Here is a 19,984-nt window from a genome sequence, read left to right on the forward strand (position 1 = left end):
GGATTGAGTTTAGGATTGTCTGGGAAGCCGTCAGTTACTTTAAATGCGCAGTTCATGCAGTCTGACAAGGTGTACGACTGATCTTCGACTGTGAGGAAAATGTTCAGCTTCAGAGATCAGAGTGGTATCGTAATTTGTGTGCACTTAGAATTTCAGTAGTATAAAGTTTACACACACGTTGGTGACTAAACGAAGAGACAACAAATTTTTGTGCATTCATTGTAGTCCAAGCTGGCGCCTTTTACCAATTTGGATTTTTCTTTCCTGTAGGTTCTGACAAAGCTCTTTTGGGTTCTGTCCGACAATTGAGGATTCACCATTCAGCAAGCCAGCACTGAAATTATGGAGGAGCATTATTATATGTAGGACAGCTGAGTAGAATATGAGAAGCCAATTCTTTCTTCTTTTTCCTTTACATGGTAGGAGAGATGTAGTAATTTATGTATAAGGATTAGGTTAATTAAATCTTGAATGTTAACAAGGAGCAAGACACGTCACGTGTTAGAACGGAATTGTATTAAAATTCATAATACGATGGAACTGCATGAAATATGAATTTACGTGAGTCAGGAGAGGAACATACAGTTCATCCAGCAGACCAGTCACATCCGATTGCTGATGAGTATGACTGTAACATTGCAAATAACTGTCAATTAGGAAGCAATGACTGATTTAAAGATAAGAATATGCAAGAGGTTACGAAAAAGGCTGTACTGCTATATGTCCAGGAAGTGAGAATCATACGTAATCCGATGGATTAACAGGAACTGAAACTTGGTGCAACTGACACTTACTCGCCACATTCAAGAGATAGGAGTAGTAAGGAAGGAGGGTATCAGTTCGACTTAAAAGACTTTTTAAAACAAAAGGAAGCACAGTTGGAAGACCATAAAATAATTAAAATGTGGTTTAGAAAAGTAGACAAGACATTAAAGACATGGTGGAGAAGGTTAGAAATAAAAATAAACAGAAAGAAGAGAGTGTAATTAACTGTATTCGAGAGATGACAGAAACCAAAAAAAAATTAGCAAATTGCAGAGGAATCTCAGGAAAATGTGAATCAGGCCGCAAACAAAGCAGAGGAAGCAAAAAGTGTACTGAATGAAGCGTTTACAAATAGTAAACAAACTGACAAGAAAACTCATGAAGCAATTTCAAAATTACACATTGGAGTCAACAACACAGAGCAACGTAAGATTATGTAGTACCAGGTTTCAAGAGACCAGTAAAATTCTTAGAATTCACGATCAAGACATATCAGTTTGTGGACATGCCATGCAAACTAGGGGAGTAGTCCAGCACTTCTATAGCACACTTCCTCTTAATTACCAACAATTTTTAGCTGGTAGATGCAATGTTGACATAAATGCTTTCTGTAACATGCTAAAGGAACGTGAGTTTGCGTTTAACGCTCAGCCCAGCTGCGCACGGAGGCACGATTCTGAAGGACACTTCGCAAAACAATATTTTTGAGGAAGCAAGATAATTATAATTACATTAACAGATATTCCATAAATGCAAACCATTAGATAAATGAAGGTTACGGGAACAACCATGGGCCAAATAATCGAGATGGTCATGGTGGAAGAAGAAATAATAAAGAGTGGAATAATTAGAGAAGCATGGAGAGAACTGTGAAACAGCAGATGGCGCAGACTGGGAGGTAATGAGTGTGGAGAACGTTTTGAAGATAAAAACGGAAGTGGTGTCGCGGACCATAACATAGAAATGATCGTCTAAATACGAAGACTGAACCCAAGACTCCACCAAGGTGATTAGAGCCTCCTAGGAAATGAAGTCTGGATAGCGTGGTAAAGGGAAATTCAACGCCCACATCATTAATCAGACGCATTATACTGTACGAAATCCATTAAAATGCATGTCGGAGTCTTACCCAAGGAGAAGGAATTGAATATGACAAGTGACGTCCATCCTGTATTCAAGTTGACAACAGGCCGTGTGAAACTATACAGAATTCTGTATGGTGGCACGAAAATATTGGCAATAACAGAAATGGCATTTATCAGACGTAAAACTAATTTGAGGTGACCAGCGCTATCACTGAGATAAATTAAAATTTTAGGTTCAGTCAGTTTGAAAAAATCACTGATGTGCTTAAGCAAGTAAGTCTTGAGTCAATGTATGAAGGACACATGTTTACAGGAAATTTCTTCGTGGTTTGTAAATTGGCAACTGATCTCATAAAAGGAATGGACCTCTTGAGTGACTATGCTGCATTAACTGACCTGGGATGCGGCGAAGTTACCATGCAGAGAGCAGGAAGGGGAGAATTTTGATCTGAGGAACAGAGTCTGGGAGGTTGTTTGCATCTGTGTGTGTACTGCCATAATAGGCAAACTGAGAACAGTTATGAGGAGAAAGAAGACGATGACGAGCCGAGGACTGAATAAGAACAAATGAACAGAGAAACTGAGCTTCCCATTCACCAACGGGTAAATCGGATCATGAACATAGGAACAGAAGACAGAAGAACTACGCACAACCCTACATGAAATTCGCGATGTATTCCTGCTGAAGACATGTGCAACCGACCACTTCCAGTACGTGTTAATGAGAGCCAATGAACATCAAACATCCTTTGTAACTCGGTACGCTTTCCCATCAGCTCACGCAGATAAAGAGCATCAGGAAATATTGGGAATGTTACGAGAAGGGATAATACACTACTGGCCATTAGAAATGCTACACCACGAAGATGACGTGCTACAAATGCGAAATTTAGCCGACAGGAAGAAGATGCTGTGATATGCAAATTATTAACTTTTCAGAGCATTCACACAAGGTTGGTGCCGGTGGCAAACCTACAACGTGCTGACATGAGTAAAGTTTCCAACCGATTTCTCATGCACAAACAGCAGTTCACCTGCGTTGCGTGATGAAACGTTATTGTGATGCCTTGTATAAGGACCAGAAGTGCATACCATCAAGTTTCCGATTTTGTTGAAGGTCGGATTGTAGCCTATAGCGACTGCGGTTTATCGTATCACGACATTGCTGCTAGCATTGGTCGACATCCAATGACTGTTAGCAGAATATGGAATCGGTGCGTTCAGGAGGGTAATACGGAACGCCGTGCTGGATCCCAACGGCCTCGTATCACTAGCATTCTAGATGACAGGCATATTATCCGCATAACTGTAACGGATCGTGCTGCCACGTCTCGATCTCTGAGCACAGATGGGGACGTTTGCAAGACAACAACCATCTGCACGAGCAGTTCGAAGACGTTTGCAGCAGCATGGACTGTCGGCTCGGAGACCATGGCTGCGCCGGCCGCGGTGCGCAAACGGTTCTAGGCGTTTCCGTCTGGAACCGCGAGATTGCTACGGTCGCAGGTTCCAATCCTTCCTCGGGCATGGATGTGTGTGCTGCCCTTCGGTTAGTTAGGTTTAAGTAGTTCTAAGCTCTAGGGGACTGATGACCTCAGATGGTAGATCCCATAGTGCTCAGAGACATTTAGAGCATTTGAACTACGTCTGCGGTTACTCTTGACGCTGCATCACAGACAGGAGCGCCTGCGATGGTGTACTCAACGACGAACCTGGGTGCACGAATGGCAAAACGCCATTTTTTGGGGTATCCAGGTTCTGTTTACAGCATCATGATGGTCGCATCCGTGTTTGGCGACATCGCGGTGAACGCATATTGAAGCGTGTATTCGTCACCGCCATCTTGGCGTATCACCCGGCGTGATGGTATGGGTTGCCATTGGTTACACGTCTCGGTCACCTCTTGTTCGCATTGACGGCGCTTTGGACAGTGGACGCTACATTTCAAATGTGTTACGACCCGTGGCTCTACCGTTCATTCGATCCCTACATTTCAGCAAGATAATGCAGGACCTCATGTTGCAGGTCCTGTACTGGCCTTTCTGCATACAGAAATTATTGACTGCTGCCCTGGGAAGCACATTCTCAAGCTCTCTCACCAACTGAAAACGTCTTTTCAATGGTGGCCGAGCAAGTGGTTCGTCACAATACGCCAGTCACAACTCTTGATGAACTGTGGTAACTTGTTGAAGCTGCATTGTACGCGCCATCCAAGCTCTCTTTGACTCAGTGCTCAGGTGTCTCAAGGCCTGTATTACGGCCAGAGGTGGTTGTTCTGAGTACTGATTTCTCATGATGTATGCACCTAAATTGCGTGAAAACGTAATCACATGTAAGTTCTAGTATAATATATTTGTCCAAATAACACCTGTTTATCATCTGGATTTCTTCTTGGCAATTTTAATGGCCTGTACTGTAGGATATTCAGTGTGTAAGAACAACAGCCCGTTACGTTTCATTGAGAAAATGGATTGGAGCACTTGGTACTGGATTCCAGACATACCAATACAATAATAACTTTGAAAATAGACAGACCCCAAAAAGCTCGGAGAACTGTTATAGAGGTTTCATAGATTAAGGTTTTTCGTCAATAGACCTTCAGTAAAGTTTCTGGCAACACTAGATACACCCATCCTGAAGCTACGTCGATGGCCTTTTAATGGCTAAGACAAGTTGGAAGGACCCTTCAATGACATTTTGACTGAAGTTCAGTCTTGATCACACCATTTATGTCTCAATGACATAGGTAGCCGGTTTCGGTTATTTTTACATAACCGTTCTAAGGAAGCCATGTGTCTGATGATGGTTATGTAAAAATAACCGAAACCGGTTACCTATGTCATTGAGACATAAATGGTGTGATCAAGACTGAACTTTAGTCAAAATATAATAATCTATTGATCACTGTATTCCAAAAATGTTTACCAAAATTGTACCCTTCAATGAGTTGGTCTGTGCATTAAAAAATCATAAAGTACTTGCAAACCTGGAAAAGTCATATATCGGCACAACAGAAGTTGAACTTTTGTAGCACATACGTTACAAATGCAGAAATGATCAATCCGAACACAGAGTAATTACAGCCTGCTACCCAGTTTCCTGTGTCTCAAACACGGAAGGACTTTACAGAGTTGCTTGTAGCATTCAATTTTTGCAAGAAATTCGTAAAGATAGACTCGATAGCAGCGCTCGGAATCTGTGCACTGACAGGAGAACAGACGCTGTGGATTTGGAACGAACTACCGGAGAATGAGTTTCAAGTACAGTCAGCGGCACTAATAAATCCACCCGTATTAGCACATCCTTACCGGCAGACTGATTTTTACTTCATGAGGTAGAGGAGTGATGAAAAGCGAGATAAACTCCCCCAAGACCAAGCTCGAGGCCTTAGTCGTGGTTGGCAGTTTAAAAATTTCTGTTACTCCCTGTTAGGATGAAAAATGAGGATATCAACATACCACCACATATTACAATTGCTTTTCACAGTCAGACTCACCTGTAGTATGTTAACCCACTGCGTAGCCTATTTGCAGGAATTTGACTTCTCTATTATGTATGTGCCAGGAGAAACGAGTATTATTGCCGATGGACTGTCATATTCGCCATGAGAGAGGACACACGAAGTTTTAGAGATCACCTAAAGTCACCATTTCAGCCTGTACTATATAAGAAATGGGGCTTTGAAAACTGCGTAACGGAAACTCAGAAAGACATACCTATATAACAGGACAAGTAGACTCCGCTCCCTGGAGAGACTGTTAGTGATGTGCATTCTGTATCTTTATACTGCTGAATACAGTATTCTAAACGCTTTCCTAGTGGAAAGAGGATTTGTAAAATGGACAGTTTTTGCGTACTTCTAGAGAAAACTTTCTGGGCGAGTTATCGATCTAGAAAGCTTTGTAACAGACACAGGGAGTCCCTGATAATGGGGGTCACAAGCTTCGACACAATATTCAGCAACTAGTTATAAGTCATCTGGATCGGCCGGAGTTTCACGAAATAAAATTTTTAGACGTAAATTTGTGGAAGAGCGGTTTAAATGCACTTAATTTGAAGAGCCTCATTTCTCCTTACAGTGGTGGAAGTACAGAATCGTCTGAGTAATTTATTAACTGGAGGAACAAAAATGTTACTTTCTGATTCGAAATTCCTGCTTCAAAGTTAGTAAACGTCTGCAGAATCGACGCCCTGTGAGCTTTTAACTTCACTCCGAATTGAGTTACGGATAGAGTGACTTCAGACGTCTTACAGAGCGGACACTTCGGCCTCTGTTTACAGCAGTCTCTTCGCCCTTTACACTCGGCAGACACACTGCATGTTTCACACACATCTCTGAACGGTGACTTTGCAGAGCACATTTCTGGCTCAGACGTCATCTGAGGACAATGCAGCAGATCTGAGGACAATGCAGCAGTGGCGTGCACAAAGGTACAGTTAGCGAGTCATCGTCACCACCCGTAGCCAGCACGTTCATAGTCGCAGGAAGGTGACATTTACTGGCTGCACAGGTGGTGTATATCGCTCTGGGTTTAATAACCCGTAGTAATGTCACGGGTAGATTGTACTGGGATGGGACAGTTGCACTACGACTCATATTCCAAGTATGCATGCAGCCACTGTTGTAGAGTCGTCGATTTGATTCTCGGAAAGTTTTACATGTTAGATAGCTGAATCTACCATCATATGTTTTCCTATATGAACTCTGCCAACCGTAATTCACTTCATATTTGTCTTTTTTTGTTTATTATTAATGTCATTGCATCTCGAATAACTTTCACTGAAGTACGTGGCAATGTATTAAACCAAGTAACTTCGAAATTTCCAGATCTCCAGCAGTCAGACCAGCTTGGTGACAGTATAGCGGGCGAAGAAGTCAGTACTGAGTATCGATCAGTTTCCATTGGTCGATTTCGGGAACCTCGCCAATAGGCCGATTACAATTACATGGAATGGCTGTGCTGCCGGAAGACGTCGTACCAGATGCATTGGAGACAACTGTACCACATGCTTCTGCCCCTATCATTCCTTACAGTAACTCACATACTGACTAATGGATTGGTAGAGATCTGGACAGTGATAGCTGTGTTGATTCAGTCTTGAGCCTCCACGAATCCCAGGTGACCAAATGTTGGAGTATCATGGAAATACTTCAGGACAGCTGGACGTAGACGTGCTGCGATGGTGAGCAATCATTTCTGTTCCACTGAATCATAGTTCCTCTCTTGCAATTTTCAGTTTATTAATTGGGCTACTCGTTGGCTGGATCCTCCTTCAAGGCATCTATCGTTTTCAACAGTGCTGGATATTCTATTTCTTCAGCAGCAATGTCATTTAACAAATTGACAACTGAGGTTGCATCCATGTTGCTGTGTTCCATCAAAGGATTCCTTGAAAGGCAGTAGGCGTCCTTATGTTTGCATCCACTTTTGTATACCACTGTGGCATCGTACTCCTGAAGCGTTAGTGGATCATTCTGTCTACTCACCTAGCAGATAGAATAATATTACAGCACAGCGGAAACTAATTCGCCAAATTAATTTGACTGGAAGTTGTTGATGGCCCAAGCACCTGCGAGGCATCCTTTCTCAGTTGTATGCTAGGTCATCTGTGGCTCAAAGTGCACTGCACGCGTAAGTTATTGCCTTTTCGGTACTTCCCTAAATTAGTATTACAACCGGTCGTATCCCACATTTGTTAGCAGCGATGTGAAGTTGTGTCGCGATATTTTTGTAATATTAATGTAATGCTAGTAGTGGAGGTATTAGCGCCTCTTTAAGGATAGGAAAGGCCTCTCTTATATTACGTTCCAGGAAAATTAGGCGTCTCCCTGGTGTAGTACTTACAAGGGATACACGTTCATGCAAAAACTTTTATGAATCAACAGCAGTACGGTCACATTGCGAGAAAACATTTCACAATAAGAAGGAGTAACTGCTTTTATTTTTCTCTAAATCGAGATGGATTCCTTTGCTATTCATTATCTGTACCAGGATTATTATTTCTTTGGTGGTTAAGAGGCACTTTTTGATATTCAGATGGATGTCTTCCAAATGAACGCATTTCAACATAGTTGTCTTCTAACTTATATGTTTTTTAAATGTCTCCAAAGGAACGACAACATTGTCCATATAACAAATAGTTATCGTCCATTTACGATGTCAAAGCAGGTTAGCGTTCATACATTCATACATTCAAATGTGGCGGGAGAGTTACACAGTCTTAACATCATAACTTTGAACCAACAGAGACTGTCAGGAGTTACGAAGGCAGTCTGTTCCCAGTCAATATCTATTTGCCAGCAGTCTATTTCCATCTCCATAGCTGATAAATAGTTTGCGCCTTTTCTAATAGTCCAGGATGTCAGTAGCTAAAAATAATTATTTACGATTTCGGTCAGTTGTAGGTAGTCCATGCAGAAAAGGTATGTGCAGTCCGTCATGATGATCAGTCCGGCCGCTGTGGCCGAGCGGTTCTAGGCGCTTCAGTCTGGAACAGCGCTACCGCTACGGTCACAGGTTCGAATCCGGTCTTGGGCATGGATGTGTGTGATGTCCTTAGGTTAGTTAGGTTTAAGTAGTTCTACGTTCGAGGGGACTGATGACATCAGAAGTTAAGTCCCATAGTGCTCAGGGCCATTTGAACCATTTTATAGCTGTCTAGGAATCCGCTGGTCTCATGAGTATACGTACCGTTCGGAAGATTTACTGTTTTTATTCTGGTTCTTGTCTGTGTTAGATACGCCTTTAATGTTACCCAAATGGAAGCATGTGCTGTAGATATTCTGAAGTACTCGGCGTCTTCACCAAACAATGTCTGTTGTAATCACAGTCTCAGTTGTAACAGAAATTCTAAAACAGAGTCGTCAGTGAAATACAATACCTAGCACTGCAAATACATGTATTACGAACATCAACATACAGTCTAAGCAGAACTGGCGTCCTGGTCAGAGAGTGCTGTTATGTTTATAAACATCGTATATTCCAGACTATGCAAGCATAAAAAATGTGCAGTGGCGACCAGCAGCACGCCGTGGCACGCCAACCACTACAGTGAACACACCAAACCTAGCGGCAGTATACAACTTGAATAGTAAAATTATATTATTGTTGAGGAAATTTTCCTGAAGAAAGGTATTGTACAAAATATAAAAGCCTTAGGGCAAATGGACATGCAGTCAACAGTATCAAGATGTCTGTACTCTTCCGATTATATTAGCACTTGTATCCTTTTTACAACCTTTCGTCTTTTTGCTGTAACAATACATTAAAGACAATTAATCATTTAAAAAGCATGCATCAGTCTTTAAGGGTTTAGGATTTCTCACGAAACAAAATGAAACGATAACAAGATGGACTGTGCCAGTTTTCTTATTTTCGTACGATCTAGGTTTCTAGCTGTAAGAACATTTTGCAGTAAAAAACTGATTCCAAAGATGGCACCAAAGAAAAGAACGCATGTCAGATCTTTTAATCTAGTGCTTTTCGCCCTGAACTGTACACGTCCTCTTAAATATTTTATTTGTACAACAATTACATCTGTACTGAACAGCTTCATGACACTTATTAGGATAACATCTACTTACTTACATATCATACACTGGAACAGAGCTATGTGCACATGGCTCACGATATTGCTTATGTAAATATGTATTTGTTTAATTATCCATAAATGATGGCTCCACCGCGCCAAAACTCATCCGCTTCATTCCTGTGCTGAAGTTATCTATGGGGGTGAATAATTGATTTGAGACATTCTGTCGACCAGTAAATGTAGGGATACATCATTTGCTTCATTTCTAATCATTCTTATAGTGAAAACTCTGCAACCCTTCTCAGTACTTGTAAGATTTCTATATCTATTATATGATATTTCTTTAATTTCCAGTTTGTGTGGTGTTCTCTGAACCTAGTACAGACTGACCGTATGATTGTCTTATATAGTGGGATTTAATTCTTCACGCATAATCTCATAAACTACACTTATCGTTATGGCAGCTTGTTAATCCTTTGAATTAAAGAAACATCCACTAAATGTCTATGGGATATAGAAAAACACAAACGAATCCTTTGGTTCAAAATGTTCGATATTTCGACAGCACTTCGTGGCGAAAAGTGGCCCGAAACCTGTAGAATGTGTGATCAAATGTATCCGGTCAACTATCTGAAAATGACTTACAAGTTCGTGGCGTTCTCCACCGGTAATGCTGGAATATAATACGGTATTGGCCCACACTTAGAACTGATTACAGCTTCCACTCGCGCAGGCATACTTTCAATCAGGTGCTGGAAAGTCTCTTGGGGAATGGCAGGCCATTCTTCACGTAGTGCTGCACTGAGGAGAGGTATCGATGTCGGTCGGTCAGGCCTGGCACGAAGTCGGCGTTCCAAAACATCCCAAAGGTGTTCTATAAGATTCAGGTCAGGACTCTGTGCAGACCAGTCCAATACAGGGATGTTATTGTCGTGTAGCTACTCCGACACTGGCCGTACTTTATGAGCAGGTGCTCGATCTTGTTGAAAGATGCAGTCGCCATCCCTGAATTGCTCTTCAACAGTGGGAACAAAGAAGGTGTTTAAAACATCAATGTAGGCCAGTGCTGTGCCAGGCAAAACAAAAATGGGTGCAAGCCTCCTCTATGAGAAACTCGACCACATCACAAGAAAATCTCCTCCGAAGTTTACTGTTGCCACTACAAACCATTGGCAGATGACGTTCACACGGCATACCCACACCCCGCCACATTGTGTACCGTGATTCGTCACTCCACACAACGTTTTCCCACTGCTGAATCGACCAATGTTTGCGCTCCTTACACCAAGCGAGGCGTCGTTTGGCATTTACCGGCGTGATGTGTGACTTAGGAGCAGCCGAGCGACCATGAAATCGAAGTATTCTCACTCCCCGCCTAACTGTCGTAGTACTTTCAATGGATCCTGATGCAGTTTGGAATTCTTGTTTGATGGTCTGGATAAATGTCTGGCTACTGCACATTACGACCCTCTTCAACGGTCGGAGATCTCTGTCACTCAACAGACGAGTTCGGCGTGTACGCTTTTATGCTCTCCGTATCCCTTCACGTTTCCACTTCACTATCACATCGGAAATAATGGAACTAGGGATGTGTAGGACTGTGGAAATGTCGCGTATAGACGTATGACACAAGTGACACCCAATCACCAGATCATGTTCGAAGTCCGTGATTTCCCAGGAGGGCCCCATTCTGCCCCCTTACGATGTCTGATGACTGAGTCGCTGATATGGAGTACATGGCAGTATTTATCAGCACAATGCATCTAATATGCAGAACGTATGCTTTTGGGGGTGTCGGGATACTTTTGATCAAATAGTGTATGTCATGTGGAGTAGAAACCTTAACTTCATGAGATGTGGATTCGACAGCTTTAAGGGAGCCTTGTAGTGTTGTGTTGTGAACAGAGAAGCAGTAACACCATGATGTCGGGGTCCGATTAGGTGAGTAATTTCGAAGTGGAGGAGTTATTGGATATACAGAGTGAGTCACTAACTACTGCTGCCAAGAATAACTTCGGTAGTATGATAGAATCTGAAGGGCCTGTGGTACAAAAGTTACATGGGACAACGAGGGCCATAATATGACTATTTTCGTTGCTTGGTGGGATCGCTTTTTTTAATAGGATGCTATAGTTTGGTACTTGTTTTCTGATAGCGGCTATCGAGACCAATCCCATGATGTCCAACAGTACGGTCTTTGAAGGTCAACGGAAGTCACAAATGTTTCATGAAGGTCCATTTACATAAAGTGTTCGAAATGATAACCATTGGTAACAATGCAGTGCTTCAATCTTCTTATCATGGATTGAGTGGTATTCCTTATCACATGCTCTCATAATTCTCTTTCGCATATCTTCAGGTGGAGTTGGAGCATCTTTATAAACAATATATTTTACGAATCCCCACAAGGAAAAATCCAGAGGCGTGAAGGCTGGCGAAAGAGCCGGCCACGACACATCTCCTCGTCGAATCCAACGATTTGGGAATTGTCTCAGCATCTCGTTTCTAGCCATCAGCGAAAAATATGCCGGGCACCCATCGTGTTGATACGACATTCTGTTTCTTGTTCTTAAAGGTATTTCTTCCAATAACATACATAGGGCTTCTTCAGGAATGTGGTGTAATTTCCTTCGATGGAATAGCACCTATAATTCCGTCCTCCGGAATCTCATACCATACATTCACCGACCACGGTTTTTAGAGTGCAACATGCCGCAGCCGACAGGGACTTTCAGTTGCCCAATAATGCATGTTGTGCAAACTAACATTTCCATGGTTTGTGAATGTAATGTTGTCAGCAAATAAAATCAAATTAATAAATGTATCATCCCCCTGAATCTGAAGTTGAGCCTATCGGCAGAATTCAATGCTACGCATACAAACCGTACCAGTTAATTCTTGGTGGAGACTGATATGGTAAGGATGACATTTATGGCGATGCAGAACACGAACAACACTACTCTGGCTCATGCCAAATTCCCTTGCGATTTGAAATAACAAAAGGATCTCGAACCACAGTAGCAAGAGTACCAATTTCTGTTTCCTCGATAGTAACTTTTCTTGGCAAAATACGTCTCCGATGCATTAAAGATCCAGTTGTTCTCCATTTATCATACACGTATTTAAATGTACGACGTTTCGGTTGAGTACGCTGAGGATATCTTTCAGCTTGTAAGTCTCTAGATCTTACTGAATTTCGTTGACATGTTCCGTAAATGAGAAGCATATCGACTAGTTCATTAAAATTTGCTTCAATCGTCGATACTAGTCTTACCGTTCCTATTAGTGTTGTATTGCGAAACTGTCGAGTGGTGTTTACATGTAAATAGCACGGTATATGGATACGCCGTATTCGGCGAATATTTGCTATTTGCACGATATACGAGAGAGAATTGTCAGAGCATGTGCTTCGGTAAGTGCCGAAGTGAGAAGGAATACCACTCTATCCATGCTCCAAAAATTGCAGCACTGCGTTGACACCAATGGTCATCACTTCCAACACCTTCTGTAAATTTACGTTCATTCCACCTTTTTTACCTTTGTTGACATTCAAAGACCTTACTGTTCCACATCACTGGATTCGTCTCGATAGCCAACGTCATAGTATGGCCCACGTTGTACTATGCAACTTTTGTCCCACACGTTTTTCTTCTCCTATCATACTTTCGCAGTTATTCTAAGTGGCAACAGTTAGCAACTCACCATGTATATAAGCAATAAGTCTCTCAGGGACACTTCAACTCTTGTAAAGCTGCCCAAGTCGACTGTTGGTGCTATGACTCTGATGTGGAAGCGGCAAAAGACAACCACAGCTAAACCAAAACCAGGCAGATCTCAAGTTCTGAAGGGCAGGGACTGCCCAGGACTGCGAGAAATGGTTGAAAAACGTTATATTAACTCAACCGAAGAAATCATTCGTGAATTGCAAAGTTATACCAGCAGTCCAGCTACCGCAATGACTATTCGTATGGAGTTAAAAAGAATGGAGGACAGTGATCGAGCAGTTCCTCGTAGGTCACGTATTTCTGTAGTCAGTGCTAAGGGTTGCTTGAGGTCACGTAAAGAGCGACGCCACTGGAAATTCTATGAATGGAAGCGAATGATTTGGAGTGCTAAATCAAGCTGTAACTAATGGCAATCCGATGGAAGCGTTTGGGTCTGGCGAATGACTAGAGAATTCTACGTGTCATCACGTGTAGCCGACAGTGAGGCGCAGAGGAGGTGTTGTTAGGGTATAGAGTTGTTTTCTGTGATTATTTTGTGGTTCCCTTATTAAGCTTAAGAGAGTTCTAAATTTGAGAGGACTTGAACACATTTTGAAGCATTGTATACTGCATACAGTAGGGGAGAGTTCGAAGACGATAACAGAGTCTGTATGACAATGCACTCTGCCATGAATCAGCACTTATGAAGCGAAGGTTTGTGGACAATTACATTTCTGAAATGGACTGGCCTGGCCGGAGTCCTGACCTTATACCAAAGGAACACCATCGGAAGAGGTAGAACGACGATTTCGCTACACATCCTACGTCCAAATCCCTACCTTCTTTGGTTCCGTCTCTTGAGGAAGAATATAAGTAATTCCTCCACAGACATCGAGACCCTCACTGAAGGTGTCGTTGGCATAGTTCAAGCTATAATAAGAGTGATGATAGGGCACACCCTACTTTCATTTCTGTGAACAGGTTCAAATGGCTCTGAGCACTATGGGACTTAACTTCTGAGGTCATCATTCCCCTAGGACTTAGAACTACTTAAACCTATCTAACCTAAGGACATCACACACAACCATGCCCGAGGCAGGATTCGAACCTGCGACCTTAGCGGTCGCGCGGTTCCAGGATGTGGCATCTAGAACCGCTAGGCCACCCCGGGTGGCTGTGAACAGGTGTGAGAATACTTTTGATTAGACATTGCCTCTACAGACAAATAAAAAGCATCGTTTTTTGAACAATTAACCACACCATTATGGGAAAACGTTGATCACGAATCCTTTCGAGCTAAAACATGGAAGATTTCTGTTCCAAGATAATACTAGTATGAGAAATCTAAATCTTAAGATGATCTGCGCTAATGAATAAAAATTATTGTTGCATCTCTCCCCTCGGTAGGTCTTATAAAATTTCCCTTTCTTCTTGTAGATTCCAGCCTTCTGCAATCCCAGATCGTCCTTTACTGTACCGATAAAGAAACAAGTCTTTGTTGGTGTGCGGAATTTGTTTGACATGAAGTTAACTTAAGATTCTGCCTAATTGCGTTGAGCATGATCGCGACAATAGCTTTCCACAGGAAAGTAACTCAACCATTGCCCAGCACTGTATCTCCACAAAACATTCCATGGATTACTGTGTCACATAAATCTTGCTCTTGGAGAGATACTTCGGGGATTCACTTAATAATGAATCGTAAGAGATATTTTTAGCAAAAGGTCTTATTGACCCTTAAACTGACATCTCTCTCAGATCTGTGTAACTAGAAACATGTGGTCTCTTAGACCTCGTATTTTTTTAAAATCATGTATCTCCACAGTAACTGACAAATATAAAGAAAACAGTCAGCTACTTCATATTGTAAGTAAATTTAATATTATTCAATGTGTACAAGGACTTTGTTGTTTACATTATTTAAAAGAAACACGAAATACCCCGATAATTAGTGTTCATGTTGTATCACTCCTTAGATGATTGTTAACGTTCTTACTGAAGCAGTGATATTCATAATGCAAGTGAAAGAATGCAGAAAATATGAAAGAAGTTATTAATTATATGAACTGAAAATATAAAATACGACACTTATGCATAATGGAAGCACACATATACCGCGTAAATTGGATGGCCATGTTTGGTGCACTCGTATGCCGGTTTCCTTTCCTAGGACCCACACCGCCTCATACACGTCATAAATTCTCCCATGATTGAGATTTGGTACGCCATCTACCCAAATTTCTATTTTTGTCTGTTGGTCCAGGCATTACTCCTCTTAACTGAAACGCTCCCATTCGAAATTATTTTTGCCATAAAGGGACTTTATTTGCTGTGAGGAATTATCTGGGATGCACATCGCACCAGGATCTTCTTTTCTCCATTAGTATAGCTAACGCAAAATCTGGACCAGCATCAGAATAGTCAAAAATCTTTTAATGGTTACATATTCGCGTCGATGGCCAGTCCCTTGCGGCCTGTAAACGATTCGTGGACCGAAATTACTGGTGGAAAACACCTTCTCATCAATGAAAATGACGTTGTCCCACGACGCCTTCAGATGTCATCGCTGAGCTCTTGTTTTACGGAGGATCTACGTGCATGCAGTCCAGCGTCCCTCAGCCTTCGGAGCCGGTAAAGGCGGTAAAGCCGGTAAAGTTGGTCTGCCGCCGAAACTGCTTCGCGATCAGAAAGGGATTCTCTCTACTCCTAGACACTAGATCCCTGTCTTCCTGCTGTGACCTCTCTCTCTTCCTGGCTGAGCCAAGACCCCTGTTCGTGGTGCCTCATTCAAGGCAGATCCTCCACCATCTCGTAGAAATGGTATGTGGTACGCCATACCGTCTGCCAGCTTCTCTGACGGATCATCATCCTTCTTCAATAGACCTCTTCCAGCGAGCCATTACGGCAGACAGCCTGATGTGTATTTATGACTGCCGCTCTTATACTGATACCAGGAAAGGAGGTAAACATAATTACGTCAATTGGAGCGGCAGAGGCAGAGGTATGCGGCGTAGATGTTCTGCCTCGTACCAGGCTGTTGGCCCACCAACGCCACCGCCATCTCGCTCGCTTCCGTCTGGCCTCGGCCAGCCTGGCTGGCCCGTAGCTCGCGACCTGCGGCTAGTACAGACCTGGGCCGCCAGGCCATGATCACCCCTCGAAGGATCAAAAGTTACACCTAACCTACTCAAGTCTGTAGTAAAAACTAACGCTGCTACAGCTACTATGCTATAACATGTGCTGGCACACCTACATTTGACGATTCATTCAAATATTTGACGAACAATACATTCAAAAATACATTCATTTTAAACTTAGTTGCCGCAAAATATTTCACCTCAAAGTTTTTACTTCGTCTCCATGAATTTTAATACCTACTCCATATTTTTCTTTTGTTTCCTTTACTGCTTGCTCAATATACAGATTGAATAACATCGGGGAGAGGCTACAACCCTGTCTCACTCCTTTCCCAACCACTGCTTCCCTTTCATGCCCCTCGACTCTTATTACTGCCATCTGGTTTCTGTACAAATTATAAATAGCCTTTCGCTCCCTATATTTTACCCCTGCTACCTTTAGAATTTGAAAAAGAGTATTCCAGTCAACATTGTCAAAAGCTTTCTCTAAGTCTACAAATGCTAGAAACGTAGATTTGCCTTTCCTTAATCTTTCTTCTAAGATAAGTCGTAAGGTCAGTATTGCCTCACGTGTTCCAACCTTTCGACGGAATCCAAACTGATCCTCCCCGAGGTCTGCATCTACCAGTTTTTCCATTCGTCTGTAAAGAATTCGCGTTAGTATTTTGCAGCCGTGGCTTATTAAACTGATAGTTCGGTAATTTTCACATCTGTCAGCACCTGCTTTCTTTGGGATTGGAATTATTATATTCTTCTTGAAGTCTGAGGGTATTTCGCCTGTCTCATACATCTTGCTCACCAGCTGGTAGAGTTTCGTCATGACTGGCTCTCCCAAGGCCGTCAGTAGTTCTAATGGAATGTTGTCTACTCCGGGGGCCTTGTTTCGACTCAGGTCTTTTAGTGCTCTGTCAAACTCTTCACGCAGTATCGTATCTCCCATTTCGTCTTCATCTACATCCTCTTCTATTTCCATAATATTGTCCTCAAGTACATCGCCCTTGTATAAACCTTCTATATACTCCTTCCACCTTTCTGTCTTCCCTTCTTTGCTTAGAACTGGGCTGCCATCTGAGCTCTTGATATTCATACACGTGGTTCTCTTCTCTCCAAAGGTCTCTTTAATTTTCCTGTAGGCTGTATCTATCTTACCCCTAGTGAGATAAGCTTCTACATCCTTACATTTGTCCTCTAGCCAACCCTGTTTAGCCATTTTGCACTTCCTGTCGATCTCATTTTTGAGACGTTTGTATTCCTTTTTGCCTGCTTCATTTACAGCATTTTTATATTTTCTCCTTTCATCAATTAAATTCAATATTTCTTCTGTTACCCAAGGATTTCTAGCAGCCCTCGTCTTTGTACCTACTTTATCCTCTGCTGCCTTCACTACTACATCCCTCAGAGCTACCCATTCTTCTTCTACTGTATTTCTTTCCCCTATTCCTGTCAATTGTTCCCTTATGCTCTCTCTGAAACTCTGTACAACCTCTGGTTCTTTCAGTTTATCCAGGTCCCATCTCCTTAATTTCCCACATTTTTGCAGTTTCTTCAGTTTTAATCTACAGGTCATAACCAATAGATTGTGGTCAGAGTACACATCTGCCCCTGGAAATGTCTTACAACTTAAAACCTGGTTCCTAAATCTCTGTCTTACCATTATATAATCTATCTGATACCTTTTAGTATCTCCAGGGTTCTTCCAGGTATACAACCTTCTTTCATGATTCTTAAACCAAGTGTTAGCTATGATTAAGTTGTGCTCTGTGCAAAATTCTACTAGGCGGCTTCCTCTTTCATTTCTTAGCCCCAATCCATATTCACCTACTATGTTTCCTTCTCTCCCTTTTCCTACACTCGAATTCCAGTCACCCATTACTATTAAATTTTTGTCTCCCTTCACTATCTGAATAATTTCTTTTATTTCATCGTACATTTCTTCAATTTCTTCATCATCTGCAGAGCTAGTTGGCATATAAACTTGTACTACTGTAGTAGGTGTGGGCTTCGTATCTATCTTGGCCACAATAATGCGTTCACTATGCTGTTTGTAGTAGCTTACCCGCATTCCTATTTTCCTATTCATTATTAAACCTACTCCTGCATTAGCTTGCACAGGATAGAGTAGCATGGAGAGCTGCATCAAACCAGTCTCAGGACTGAAGAAAACAACAACAACAGCAGCAATAGCATGACGCAGGACACTATTCCTTCTTGTAAATGTTATGCATTAGATGTAGCCTAACAAATGTCTGTTCAACGATGACAACTAAGTGGAATGTAAAAGTAAACAGGTTTGATGGCAGCTTCTCCAAATAATAGTATATAATACACGATTTGTGCACTTATAACATGTACTCAGCGTCTCTGAAACAATACGTGCTGCACGACGGAAATTACTTTCTGCTGAGGCACTTCATTTACATCTCAATGATACACAACTACTAGAGAACATTGCTCTTTACGGCATTCAATCCACTTGTAAATTAACACAATGATATCGCAGATATTAGCCAACACGTTAGTAGGGATGAAAAAGTCCTTAAGGTTTGCTACTAAACATGTTACTCCTAGCTACTACTGAATAATAATTTCATTATTAACATGTCTTCATAGCCATTTCTAGTTAAACGGGAGCACATAACGCTATTGGTGACCAACAATAAATATTTCTCGTCTGTTCCTGGTTAGACAACGACGGCGGTAGGCACCGGGTTCGAATCCCGGTCTGGCAATACAACTTCAGTCGTCATTTAAGGTTCCAAACTCACTACTGGTGACAAACTGTGATATCTACATTCTGATTTTACGAACTTATTCAACAATCCGATTAGGTGCTGTTTTCGCATCCTTGTCACCAGCATTACATGATGGCACTTCAATTTTTAACATGTTCATCCTTTGTTCCTTGACAATTCAACAATATACAACATCTTTCGAGGTTAATTACCAAGACGGTAATTGTCATGTTAGGGTTCCTGGTTTCGTACAAACATTATCGTCATTTACGTTCAAGTTGAGAATTGATAACTGATACTGGTGCAAACGTCAATATTTGATGTCTCTTTCTGCCTTGTGATCGCGTCTTGATAAGACACAAAGCTTTGCTTGGTTAAAAATGACCATACGTTCTAGGTTTGCATCCGGATTCAGGACGAAGACGTTGGTCATGCCATTTATAGTACAACTTTGTGTATAAGTAACTGTCGATGACTAATGTGAACAATGATATTACTTGTGATTCGCTGTTAATTTTGGTATTTCCGTAGAGTGCTTGACTCCGTTAATCACGTTTTCTTTTAACTGCTTAGTATTACCACTACCTGTTGAACCTTGAACGACATTCCGCATGTGTTGAGCAATCCTTTTAGACAGCAAAGAACTTGTTTCCGATTGCCATACAACTTCACAAATCCGTATACTGTTTCTAATATTTAATTGTGGCCAAGGATTACTGAACGATTTATGAGACAAAATTAGTTGTCCCATAACGTATGAAATATCCATTATTGTAATTCAGTTTAGTTTACAAACATTAAGGACAGTTTGGTCTCTTCTGTACTATCGTAATTATACTATTTATCTGGACGGACTGTCGTAAAGACCGGTGTTCTCTAGTAGTCTCTAGTGGTACCCATTACGTATCTTACAACGACTGTACTGTGGAGGGTTGCGACGATGTGCAACACAGATATGCTGTGTTGGTTGCATACATTCCGTGCAGCCTACACGTTGGAATTCAGGCTTGACCCACTTTCTTTGCTGT

This window comes from Schistocerca gregaria, chromosome X, assembly GCF_023897955.1.
Source record: "Schistocerca gregaria isolate iqSchGreg1 chromosome X, iqSchGreg1.2, whole genome shotgun sequence".
Classification (NCBI taxonomy): Eukaryota; Metazoa; Arthropoda; class Insecta; order Orthoptera; family Acrididae; genus Schistocerca; species Schistocerca gregaria.